Genomic DNA, 12,891 nt, shown 5'->3' on the forward strand with positions numbered 1-12,891 from the left:
TCAGCCAAGGCCAGTATGAACTTATAAAATGTAGTCCATAGAAATAGCTGCTGCTGGATTCATTGAGGGCTTCATATATAAACAAGCACATAGAAAAGCTATCATTTTCTCCCCAACCCTTTAAATACTAATCAATCCACATAAAGATCACATAGATTAATCCACTTATCAAAGGAAGCTGCATTTACTAGTATAGTATGTACTTTATGAATAGAAAAAGTGAAAACAAAAATCAGAATAATTTCATGGGCCCCTGTCAGAAAAGTTATATTCAGCACTTGATTTATGTGATCCATTTATAATATGGCACCCTACTGACTAAACATTGCCATTTACAACAAACGGAGAAATAATTTGTTTAGCTGTATAATCAGAGCAGAGGCCACACACAATAAAAGAAAGCATTCTGGTTTTAAAATGAATAAAAATTGATTGTGTCCCTATAAAAAGTAAATTGGCAGAGTGTTAATTGCATTTCACATAAACATCTGTAGCAGTCTGACTCGTTACTGTGCTGTAATGCAATACAGGACACTCAGGAATTAATGCATCCTTCCAGATGAGTTCATAGATATATTCTAAAAGCGCCTGATGAGATTGTAAAAATCTGATTAGTCAGAACTGCTAATGACACTTAAAACAAAGGGAAATCTTTAAATAAAGTTATTTTGCTTTCCTTCCCTCCTGACAAATTACATGCAAATCAGCATTGATTGAAAAATGTTGCCTTCAAGGTAATTCATACTAATGAAGAAAAAGGCCATCCAACTTCAGTAAAAAATATAATTGGCAAGTTATTCAACAATTAGTAAAGTCTACTCAGCTTTTCCCTTTGTGGTTTAATGGAATAACTATATGAATGCCTGTTTTCTCTTTGTCCCTAGGTTAAAAGCACATTCTTTTATTTATATGAATATGTATTATGTGCCTTTCTGCCACAAAAACATACAGAGTGATGCAGAATGGGTTCTAGATTGCTAAACATTACCAGAAACAAACAATAAGATACAATAACAACAACAACAAAATAGTTTCTCCACACCAGATTTTAGGTGCCTCAGTATCACTTTGCAGCAGAACTACATTACAGAGAGCTTCCATGGATTGGAGAAGTGGATTCCAAAGCTCTACTAGAGTCACCACAGAGAAGGCCCTGCAATGTGTCCCACATGTTCTTTCTTCACAGAACAGTGGCATGACTTGTCATTGAATTGTGGGTGACTATTCCAAGTTACATTACTACCTTCAGGCAGCCTTACAAACAATTCTGCAAAGGTTTTTGTCCACAAACATTTGTACTACATACATTTCCCCTTCATACCTATATTAGGCTACAATCGAAACCCTGGTTATCACTGAGGAGCTCACTTGTAATCCCAAGTTTCCAGAAGCTAAACTGTGCTACCTATAGCATGCAAATTTACAGATAATTGGGGAGAAATAGTAATATGTAATTATCAAGCAAGCATTGTAAAAGTCAATGCCTGCTACTCCTATATTTCTTACCTGCGTATGGCTTATTATTATTATTATTATTAGGGACAACCAAGGACAATTGTTGGTATAAGAAATGCAGAAATGCTTGTTGTTGTTGTTGTTGTTTAAAAAAAGCTTTTAAAAACTTCCCAAATGCCACCCGTTCCTCCCAAATGCCAAAAAAAGTATTGCAAAACCAGCCCTATTCTACAGTGTGGTGTAGTGGTTAAGAGTGGTGGACTTGTAATCTGGGGAACCGGGTTCGCGTCTCCGCTCCTCCACATGCAGCTGCTGGGTGACCTTGGGCTAGTCACACTTCTCTGAAGTGTCTCAGCCCCTCTCACCTCACAGAGTGTTTGTTGTGGGGGAGGAAGGGAAAGGAGAATGTTAGCCACTTTGATACTCCTTCGGATAGTGATAAAGCGGGATATCAAATCCAAACTCTTCTTTTTCAGTGTGCACTAAATGAAACCAGTGAAACTAAATGGCAAGAAGTTCAAAACATACAAAAGGAAGTACCTATTCCCACGGCATACAGTTAAATTATGGATTTTGCCACCACAAGATGTAACGATAGCTGTCAACTTGGATACTTTTAAAAGTATGTTGAACAATTCTATGGAAGATAACGATATCAATGGCTATTAGAAATTATACTGATTTAATTTATGAATCGCCTTCTACATGTGCCTCAATGCAATTTACAAACATAGCACAAAAAACAACTAAAGATAGTTTTCAAAACAATACAAAATGAACACCTAAGGCAGAGACCTTTTAATTCATGTGGGAAAACATGTTGACACCAAAATGCAGTCTTCTTTTTTTGAAGTACAGATAGCAGTCGCCTGTAGAATCTCAATAGGAATGCTGTTCCACCAACACAGAGAGACTATACATTTTTTCCAGTATCAGATGTGGTATGCCTCTGAATACCAGTTGCTGGGAGCATGAGCAGAAGGCTAATATTCTGCTCATGTCATGCTCATATGGCAGCCTCATATGGCAGGGTTGACCATGGAAAGGACAACAAAGAAAAAGATTTGTGTTGAATTTTGAGAGTGACATCATTGTAACCTTGAACTGAGTTTGAACATGTATTTTAATTGCATTTTTAATTAACTAATTGGTTTTGCTTTAATTCATTTGTTATGCTGTTCAGCTGACTCACCAGGAGGCATTTGTGGGGGGAAGATGATCCAGGGGCCAGAGAATCCAATGATCAGAGGGTCGAGACAAGCAGGAAGCAGCAAGGTAGGACCAGGAACCACAAACGTTGTTACCAGCATCTGATTGCTGCTGGAAGCTCTGCTTAAGAAGGCTGAAGCCAGCTGGTTGTCATCAATGCCTTTTCCTCTGTGTCCTTGAAGACTGATCAGCTGCACGTGGGGTCACTCCACCTTCTCCCCCTTCAGGCTGCTGTTCAGCAGGTGAAGCTGACTTCTGGCCTATGACACAAACTTCCACAGAACAGGACATAAATAAGTAAATCGGTTTTATCCTCATAACAAATAAGACAAATTGAGAGTTAAGTTGAGAGATAGGGGTTAGTGTGGGACTATTCAGTGAGCACTTGGAGGGGTCAAAATATCAAACTGCCATTCCACCTATGTGACAAAAATTAAATAGGACAACGGGTATGACATGCTCGTTTTGCAGTCATTTCATATGCAACTCACTATAATGAGATCCAACTGCTCTCAAGAGTAATATCTTATTTATATTGATTTTTTTAAAAACAGTATGAACACAGAACATTAAGTATAGTTTGGTTGCAAATGAAGAACACACACTCCAAAAAACCTTGGGTGGAATTTAACACTGCATTATTACAATTTTTCCGTCAAGGCAAGCTTTTGCTTTCCAGATGGAACTCTCTTCCTTCTACTTAACCAGCGTGCTGTTCTGGGGATTCTCTCCACCTTGCAGAGCAGATGTGTGGGAGGCATGGTGGCAAGTCCCATTGTGCTAATGGGGTCCTTGTGCTGGCTTCTGCTAGTGCACTGGGTTTGTTGAATTGAGCCCTTTATTTAGATTTATTTGCCCCCCCAAAAAAAAAGTTAGAGTAGTGTAGGAAACAAAATATGGAATATGAGCAGTGCTTTTTTTTTTTTTTTTGGTAAAACATGAAGTGCTGGAACCTTTGTATTGATAAACGTGCCATGTGTGCCTGAACAGAATGAATGCCATTGGCAGCAAAAGAGGGGGGAGAGAGAGGTGCCAGCCACAAAAAGCAGCGAATATAAGGATGTAATTTTATCTTCATAAGTGTGTGCAAATGGAAGGCAGCTTCTGCAACACTCTGGAGCTTGCTGTATTACCCCCCCCAAAAAAAAACACCCCACAACCCTGCAAAAAATTAGGGGTCCCTGCTGAGCACTCTGGAACTGCACAAGAATTGGAAAACAACCCAAAACTGGACAAAGTAACCTTGCATACAGTGGAGCTCCACTGGCAGACAATATTTCCACCAAATTTTGGGTGTTTCTCATATCTCACTACACTTGTGTGATAAAACCAACGCTGTCCAGATGGGCACCTGAAGAGACTTTTTTGGGGGGGGACAGGGGGCTTTAAGTGGAGAGGAGGAGCAGGAAAAGATTGTTTGCACAACTATTGATCACAACCCACAGATTATATCAGTTCATTTCTATATCCATCTATCTATCCACCTTTTCATCTATCTGCCAATATCCAGTATAGAGAAAGTAGTCATTTTCCATCTACATGTTAGAAATTGTCTGTAAGAACTGACACAGCACTTTGCCAGGGCAATAAAAGAAAGCCTGACAGCTGCAATTTCCTACAGATATGTAGAAGTCTTGCGTGATCCTCTGGGGAATGTTTCCCTTCTATAGCCTGTGTCAGGAAAGCTCATTCACTTCTAGAAATACTGGCCTCCATTCCAGCTGCATTCACTATTTAGTATATCTATGAAATAGGCTACAGATATTAATAAGCACCAAAATAAAAACGGTATTTAAAATGCATTGAGTGCTTCCCCCGCCTTTCCCTAGTGGTTTAGATAGATTTTCATTTCTAGGTTTGTTCATTTTGTCCATTACATTCAAATCGCTTTGGAGTACAGTGCAGCATAGCGTAAAAGTTGCACGGCAGCTCTTTTACAAACCTGCCTTAAATAACAAATTATATTAAGCCAAGCTAAGCATTGCAGTTAAAGTAGCCAGCCACTCCTCTGGGAGCGAGACCCACTGGTGCCTTGTGCTGTCTGCTGATGAGGACTAAATATATTATCCGCATTCTCCTCAACATTCCAGTTTGAAACTTGCATGCCAGTCATTGCGCTACAAGTGAATAAACAGCTGCAGTGAGGCAGGCAGTTTGAAATCTTGAAACATCCATCAGTTCACAAACCTGACCGAAGAAGCAATCATGTATTATACGAGTCTGGCAAAAGAAAAGGAGCTCCTGTCTGCCTGTCCAATTGGTGGGACTGAGTTGGAGAAGGAGGACACATACAGCAAATAGGAGCACCTACTCTTATTTCTGAAATTATGACACAACTCTGCTAATTGAGGTTTTTTATGGTTTCTTGCATTTGTTTGGCAGTTGATGCAAAGAAATCTCAAAGAGACAATGGGCAAAACTCAACCATGGTAGTGCAGCAGCCATCTTGCTAGCGGGAGCCCTGTTCCTAGTGTAGTACAACGGCAAATTCAGGTCTAGGACTTTCCCAGCACTACCTGAAAATACCAAGAATTTAACTTGGCTGCGTGCAATGCATGTGCTGTACCACTAGGCTACAGCCCTTCTGCTGTTTCGCAAATAACAGATGTCCTAGAAAGAAAATACCTAGTGAATGTACAAATCTATGTAAATGGCAAGTCATCAAAAAAAATCTTACGCAAAAGTTCCTGTTACTAAAAAAAAAAAAAAAAAAGGAAACTCATCTCGGTCAGACTTGGAGGCACAGATGAAACAAAGAGGGAAGAGAAATAGAACTTTGAAAATTGGGAGTTTGAAAATTAGCAGCAGTCATTTGTGCACACACCCCTACAGCTATTGGGAGTCACAGTGTGAGAAAAGTCAAGGAAGGAATGCATTTACATTGTGGGTAGGGAAAAAAAACAAAAAACAACAACAATTGGTTCTGAGAAGAATGAGGCAGGAAGACCCCATCCCTGCAGAAGTTACAAGTGCCCCAGCAACTGATTTGCAGCTGTATTCTTTTCAGCCCCTGGGATTGCAGAAAAACCTTGGGTATACGTAGCCCAGTTCACTTGCAAGTCCACCCATGGGAGGGATCATGTGGACACAAGTAGTTGGTAGAACTGCCAGTGCAGGTGCACTCCAAGTGCAGCAACAGATACATGGTACTGCACCCTAATGTTGTGAACATAAATGAATGGAGGGATATAGAACAGAACCAAGCAACTGGGGAGCAGCGAGGATTAATTATGCAGTAAATTAAATACTAGGGGAAATGCCACTGTGCAGTAGACAGCTAGTTAAATTCATTTATGGTAGGTTGGGTGAAATCCTGTATCTTATCTCATTGTGCTCTCTTGCTGGACAGCTCCCCTCCTGTCCAGATCATCTTGATCTATATTCCCCCCTGGACAGCTCCTTGGTGTCTCTATTAAGGTAAGGGTGGTAGGAGTAAGAGAAAGTATTGTATTCAACATTTTATTTCCTGGATCATATACAGACATAGCTTGTTGGTTGTATTGTGCTTCACAGATATTCCTCCTTATGAGGACATGGGTGCAGCTGTAGATAGCCTGGCAGCTTTCACAGGAAGGAAGCCCCCCCCGCCGCCGCCGCCACCCCTATTTCTGGCCACAGAAGTGGAGCTGCTAGAGCTGGACTGAGTTTTTCCCCTCCCACCCATGCAGCCTGACTTAATAAACTACAATAACTTTTATATGCACTGGGTAACAACAACAACAACAACAACACCACAATGTGTGACTTGCTTTATTGCGATATTTGCTTTTGTTTAGGTGACCTGGAACCAAACTTGTGATATCTCTAAGGTATGCCTGTACACTTTTGTTAGCAGAATTTCCCTTTCCCTTTTGGAAACAGTAAACATTTCCACATTCCAGTTCAGGTTATGCATAAGAACCAGTGCCACTGGATGGAGATATTTGTCCCCATCTGCTTCAAAAATTTTAATTTGGAATATTTATAGACTGCTAAACATTATGAAATGCCATAGCAATGTACAACAATAAAAATGCAATTTTAAAAAGCTCTCTGACAGCAAATTGAATATTGCGTGGATTTATGTTGAGCTTTAGAGTTTGTGGATCAACATCTGCCTTCCATGGGAGCTCTCCCAGGTCCTGAAGAGCCAGTCCTTTGAAACCTATTTCCTTTGGTAGGACAAGTCTTGCTCAAAACTGGTGCCATCCAAACTTTGTGTAAGCAGTGTGGTCTTGCCCAAACATAGTAAATAGTTTCTAATGTGAAAGCCTCTTTGTGCATACAGTTCACCTTGCTAAATAAGCATGAATGCATATTCAGTATCTACAATGGGATATAGTTTTACATACTATATTAAGATTGTGTTGTTCACAAATTCTTGTTCTTGAGGGTTTTTCTTAAAGATGTGCCTCAGAGTTTAGGACAAAAAAAGTTATAGATATTAATGCAACTTAAAAGGGCTTCACTTTAGCTGGCTCATGCACCAAATTCTTGAAATGTAGTTAATTTCCATCAGTTGCATGCATAGCAATCACTAAGCATCTTCTCACAGTTCATTTTCAGATTCATCTAACAACTATAAAAAGTTTAAAAATAATTTTGAAGTTAGTTTTTAGTCATACAGATTTATGTGGTCTAGACCAGCTGGATTTCACTAGTATTTGCCATAAGTGTTCAGAAGGCCACAACTGGAAGATATTTGACAAAGATCCAGATTTATGTGCATTCTTTTCTACCTTAACAATGAATAGCAGCCATCATAATTTTCACAAGGACAGACACAAACAACAAATTAGATGGGTTATCAGTCACATGCTTCACCTTTAGTTCAAAGCAAGAAACACATGAAGTTTCCTTTCATTTCTTGCAGGGGGTATACAAATCAGAAATAATTATACCACCTGACTTTATATATGTTGTTTTAACAAATAATACTTGTTCTCATGGAAGACAGCCCATGTTGTTGTTTAGTCGTGTCCGACTCTTCGTGACCCCATGGACCAGAGCACGCCAGACACTCCTGTCTTCCACGGCCTCCCACAGTTTGGTCAAACTCATGCTGGTAGCTTCAAGAACACTGTCCAACCATCTCGTCCTCTGCCGCCCCCTTCTCCTTGTGCCCTCAATCTTTCCCAACATCGGGGTCTTTTCCAGGGAGTCTTCTCTTCTCATGAGGTGGCCAAAGTATTGCAGCCTCAGCTTCAGGATCTGTCCTTCCAGTGAGCACTCAGGGCTGATTTCCTTCAGAATGGATAGGTTTGATCTTCTTGCAGTCCATGAGACTCCCAAGAGTCTCCTCCAGCACCATAATTCAAAAGCATCTATTCTTCGGCGATCAGCCTTCTTTATGGTCCAGCTCTCACTTCCATACATCAGACAGCCCATAAACAGCCTTAATTCCAGCCATTTCACAGGAAGGAGTTTTCAACACTGATCCTACACTTGTAAATATTCAGTTCTAACTTTTCAAACGACTTCTACAAACCACACATATGTTCTCTGTAGCTTAAACCTTTTTCTCATAAATCCCTGCCCACCACCATTGGTCCTACCTTTCTATCATTCATATACTTGACACATTCTCCTCTTTCTTTTCCTTCAAATCCCAGCTCACATCTGCCATATTTGACCTGTGGTTCAATATATATCAGGGATCTCATCAAACACCCTAGAATCTAGATGCACCATATAAGCAGAAAAGGCCCAAGCCGGTGGGGGGCATTGGCATTGAGGGCTGGGCTGGTGCACAGTGGGCTTTGTTCACCCTCCATGCCGTGCTCCCCCACCAGCATGCACACATGTGTGCCCCGGGCACCACAGACACACGGTCTGATGCTGGCACAGCAGGATATAAAACAGCCCAGTTATTAAGCATAGAATATCACAGAACCTAGTTGTACTCACCTCTGAATGGACACGTATAGGATTGCTTTGATAGGTTGCATTCCCATACCCACTTATCTAGAAGTAAATCTCAGTGAAATCCATGGGATTTACTGCTGAGTAGACATGTGCAGGACTGTTCTGTACTTAACATTTCTATACTAGGCTCTTCTGCCCATAAAACACTCTGAATGGCTTTGCAATGTAACAAATATATAATAGGAAATATATATATCAAGAAGCAAAAACAAACAAACAAATCCCCATGTCAATAATGCTACCTTCAGTAAACTTGAAAAACCAGCAACAGTAGCCATAATGGAAGCCTGGAAACAAAACCAGAACAGAGTTAACCAGGGACTAATTTTGCTGAAAATAGTTTGAAAACTAATGTTTGTTTAAATCAAACGCTATATCTCATAGCCAATGCTATTTATCACCTGCAAATTCACAAAAGTTAACATTTTTTTTTTAAAAAAAAGTGGGAATGTCTTTTATATAAAAAATAAAAGCAGTGCATGTTATAAACATCTCATATATGAACACTTTTTTTCTAGCCTGGTTATCTTCAGGACTGCTAAGTCTTTCTAAATTAGTCCAAGCATTTTTTCTTTGTTTTACCTAATATTTGAAAATGGCAAAAAAAAAAAAAAATCCCCATGGGTCATTGAAAATTATCCTTTCATTCCAGCCGCCTGTTTCAAGTCAGTCAAAACATTCCAGACTTCAAAAGGGAGCTTTGCCTGCTTAGGCCATTTTGGTGTCTTTCTATGGTTGGCCTATGAGGGATTGGTTATTTGGATAAATTAATTTGTGGAGCCTGCTGGCCTTCTAGAAGACCTCAGTGTCTGACTGCAAATTAGTTCTACTGAACATGCAGAAATCCCTGGGCAGACTAAAAGAAATAAATGGTGATAAAATCTAATACTACGATGTTTGTAATGTGATTTTATTCTGCCGTAGACTCTGCAAGCAAAGCTAATGTTGAATTAAAAAATTAAATATTATATATATGAAAGCATAAAAATCAGATCAGTATCCTAGTCACAGCAGAGTAGGCAAAGTTCCAGCTTTAAAGTGAAGCTTCCAGCAGGAATCTTTTGCAAGAACAAACAAAAAATGTCCCAGTTTCCACAAAATCAACGAGGTATTTACATTACGGATGCACCCTGCTTAAGCCAGGAAGTCACACAGTTGAATTCTGCTTGAGTTCAGGGCTGTGAATAAACTGCTATGCAGTCATTTAATGCATAGTTGTACAAGTGCCTAAGGATAGTTTATCCTTAAGGAAGAGGAGAGATTTGTGAGCCAAAACTAACAAACATGGCTCCTCAAGCGGAACAATGGGCCAGAAACTCAGTAAAAAAGAAAATAAACGTTCCTGGCAGTTTGTTTTTTACTATTAAGAACTAAGCTACAACTTTATCAAGACTTTCCTGAAGAGGTAAAAGATTTCACATACATCCTCATGTTCTCAAGGCTGCTTGAAAGTTTATGGAGGACGGTGTAATCCCGTTTTACTGTGCTTAATCCACTTTCAAAACAGACACTTGTATATTTGCTACCTAAAGTGCAGCCACACCTGGAAGCAAAGATTTCCATCTAAAGGTATGCATTACATACCACATTCCCAATTTTATATTGTTCTCTTCACAGAAAGTGCCATATAATTTGGGCAACAGAGCTTGATACTTCTCCAAACAAAAATTCATATTGAATCACTTACTTTGTTTAATCTGAAGGAGCAAAAATTACATTTCAGTATCAGACCTTATGGGTACTTCAGCAGAACTGCCAACAATACAAAGAAACACAATAGTCCATTTCATAGGACTAGGTGGCAGAGGAAGGAAGAATGGGCAGGCCCTACCCTCGAACTAATGCATGTACACTAGATGTGGTGTGATCCACTATGACGCCAGGATCACAGTACTGGACAGCCACCACCACTTCAGACTCAAACTTTCTCAGGCTACAAACTCAAACACACTTACTAGTGAGAAATCCCCACTGAATACAGTGATTGAGTGCCACAGTGCCACAGATTGAGTGCCACAGTGATGAGTGCCACAACCCCAGAGTCGGCCACAACTGGACCTAATGATCAGGGGTCCCTTTACCTTTACCTCCCCCCTTTTAAAGACCAGGTTTATGCTGGTTTCACTCTGATTTTCTAAGTATTTTACAGAATTCAAAAATAATAACAAACAAAAGGAGAGGTGGCTGAGTCCAAATAATACATCACTTGTAGAATGTTCACAGTTATTGTTGCAGAGTAGCCTTTGTCTCACCATACTGAAGACAGACATGGCTGTAATCACTTAATATGAACAGGCATTTCTGAATACAACAGAAGCAAGTAAGCAAGTGAAAGATAAACTAAAACAGATAACTCAGGAAGAACTCTTAGATTTCTGTTCCTAGGTATATTAACTATTTAGTAGCTGGTTTCCCCACAGTAAAGTGGGTATTAATTAAAGGCTATTGCTTATTCCAGCAATAGTATCCAAGGGCTGTTTATCCTAGACAGCCTTTCCCAAATAATATTTGAGGTTGCGGTGGTCTAAGAAACAGGGATCACTATTCCCATGGGAGATTTTTTTCTAAAAAAGACCAGTTTTAAGAGCTAAATCTGCAACTAAAGGCTCCCTCTATACTCTGTTGCACAGTATAGCTTTTGATTTAGATTGACAAGACTGTAGAGCATTTTGTGGAGGGAAATTAGATCTTTTTACAAAATAATTCCTACAAATTTTGTCTTTGTGGATTTTTGTACAAATTCAGTCCAGTATTTCATATTTGGCAATTAATTCCTTCCCCTCCCTTCATTTTGCATGATATTGTGATTATTGCATAAAGAGTCATTTAGTCTACAGACAATATGCAGTATTCAAGAACAAATTATTGATTTTTCTTTCAGTTATCTTTTCTTAAATTCCACCAAATGTAGAAAATTCTACTTTCTGATGTTTACACCAAAAGCACTCTGTTTTGTGGTTTCTTGTTTTTCCAATTTGATCCTTTTAATCTGCCTTAAGAGTACCATTCCATGTATCCGATGAAGAGATCTCTGGCCCATGAAAACTTATGAATAAATTTGTTTACCTTTAAGGTGTCAGAAGATTTTCTTATATTGCTGCAATAAAACAACACCTCTGCTCTTCAAAAGTTTGTCCCTTGTTCAGCACAGCGCCTAACACTGCTTCAAATACACCTAAAACAAAAAACACGAAAGTCTCAGAAAAGCTTATTAACAAAACAAATTAGACTGTTTTAAGGTTAAAATATTGGCTGACTCATTGGCAGTAGCACCGTGATTTTTCCTGTGACATTTACACTAAGCATAAAGCAATAACTTTAAAATTAAATACATTTGCAGTTCAGCTTTGATGTAGCCTTTAACCTCTCATGGTATAATAAATCCATAGCTCCAGATCATTAAGAGCGGGACAGTGCTTTAAGGAGTTTCCAAGCACTCAGTTATGACAAAAATAATTACCGCTTTAATGGCAATAATTCTTTCCTCAGGGGTGACATGCTGTTTACTTACAGTCTATCCATTTATCCCCGGAGGGTCTTCCATTGAAGATATCTTCTTCCAAATTATATGTTGGCTGTAAAGCTACAGTGCGCTTCAAACTAGCACCTGTAGAAGAGAGTAGTGCATAGCTGTATTCATTTGTTGGCATGAAATTAAGAGCAGATTGTCGTATGTGCAGCTTTCCGTGGAACAACATGTACACACACGTCAGGAGCATTCATCTTCAATGAATTAGACTGATCTTTAAAATAAATATTCTCGGTGGGTTGGCCATGACAACCAGCATGAGCCCCAACACAGGAAATTATAGCTCTCTTGTTAGTTAGCAGCTGAAGTGAAGAGAGGCAGCCATGAATGGTTTTTGGTAGCCAATATTTCTGTGCCACTGGGACACAAGAGATGAGGGGCTTTTCTTATTTGGTGCCATGCTCGTTCTTACATTTGCTTCCCACCAGCATCAGTGACCATGCCATGTACAAAATGCAACAAAAAAGGACCATAAATGTAGATTGAGCTCAGGTTTTAAACATAGGAAAAATCACACCTTTGAGAACATACTTCAAGCAAAGGAAATTGTTGTACTAATTTGCTAAAGGTTCATATTAGGTCACACTTTTACACATTCAGAAGCAGCCATCTTTGTTAGCCATCATGCAACAGAACGTGGTGTTTGCTGCTACTAGATATTATTTCAGCTAGTGAGGCAATTATCAAAATGTACTTTTTGTAAGGATTTCAATAAAGAACAGTGTTTGAATGCTGTCGTTAGACATCCCATTGCCTTTTGAATGTATTTGGCAGAGTGTGGCTACTCTGCACTC

At 39.4% G+C, this 12,891-nt stretch overlaps 1 long non-coding RNA gene across 1 annotated transcript; it reads right to left on the bottom strand.

Annotated features, from left to right (window-relative positions):
* Nucleotides 1-2,265: 2,265 nt before the first annotated feature.
* LOC308593170 lies at nucleotides 2,266-12,214 on the bottom strand. The gene is made up of 3 exons (XR_014010808.1): nucleotides 12,080-12,214; nucleotides 11,635-11,743; nucleotides 2,266-2,936 (listed from the first exon to the last, which is right to left on the bottom strand). It is a non-coding gene; the product is annotated as an uncharacterized lncRNA (long non-coding RNA).
* Nucleotides 12,215-12,891: the final 677 nt, after the last annotated feature.

The sequence above is a fragment of the Podarcis bocagei genome (assembly GCF_964188305.1).
Source record: "Podarcis bocagei genome assembly, chromosome: 8".
NCBI classification, from domain to species: Eukaryota; Metazoa; Chordata; class Lepidosauria; order Squamata; family Lacertidae; genus Podarcis; species Podarcis bocagei.